We start from the raw sequence: 566 nt of genomic DNA, 5'->3' as shown, positions 1-566 counted from the left end.
AAGCTGGTTTTAGAAAAGGCAGAGGAACCAGAGATCAAATTGCCAACATCTGCTGGATCATCGAAAAAGCAAGAGAGTTCCAGAAAAACATCTATTTCTGCTTTATCGACTATGCCAAAGCCTTTGACTGTGTGGATCACAATAAACTGTGGAAAATTCTGAAAGAGATGGGAATACCAGACCACCTGATCTGCCTCTTGAGAAATCAGTATGCAGGTCAGGAAGCAACAGTTAGAACTGGACATGGAACAACAGACTGGTTCCAAATAGGAAAAGGAGTTCGTCAAGGCTGTATATTGTCACCCTGCTTATTTAACTTCTATGCAGAGTACATCATGAGAAATGCTGAACTGGAGGAAACACAAGCTGGAATCAAGATTGCTGGGAGAAATATCAATAACCTCAGATATGCAAATAACACCACCCTTATGGCAGAAAGTGAAGAGGAACTAAAAGCCCCTTGATGAAAGTGAAAGTGGAGAGTGAAAAAGTTGGCTTAAAGCTCAACATTCAGAAAACGAAGACCATGGCATCCAGTCCTATCACTTCATGGGACATAGATGGGG

The sequence above is a fragment of the Bison bison genome, unplaced genomic scaffold, assembly GCF_000754665.1.
Source record: "Bison bison bison isolate TAMUID 2011002044 unplaced genomic scaffold, Bison_UMD1.0 scf7180017864317, whole genome shotgun sequence".
Classification (NCBI taxonomy): domain Eukaryota; kingdom Metazoa; phylum Chordata; class Mammalia; order Artiodactyla; family Bovidae; genus Bison; species Bison bison.
Note: the sequence above shows the minus strand (reverse complement) of the source record.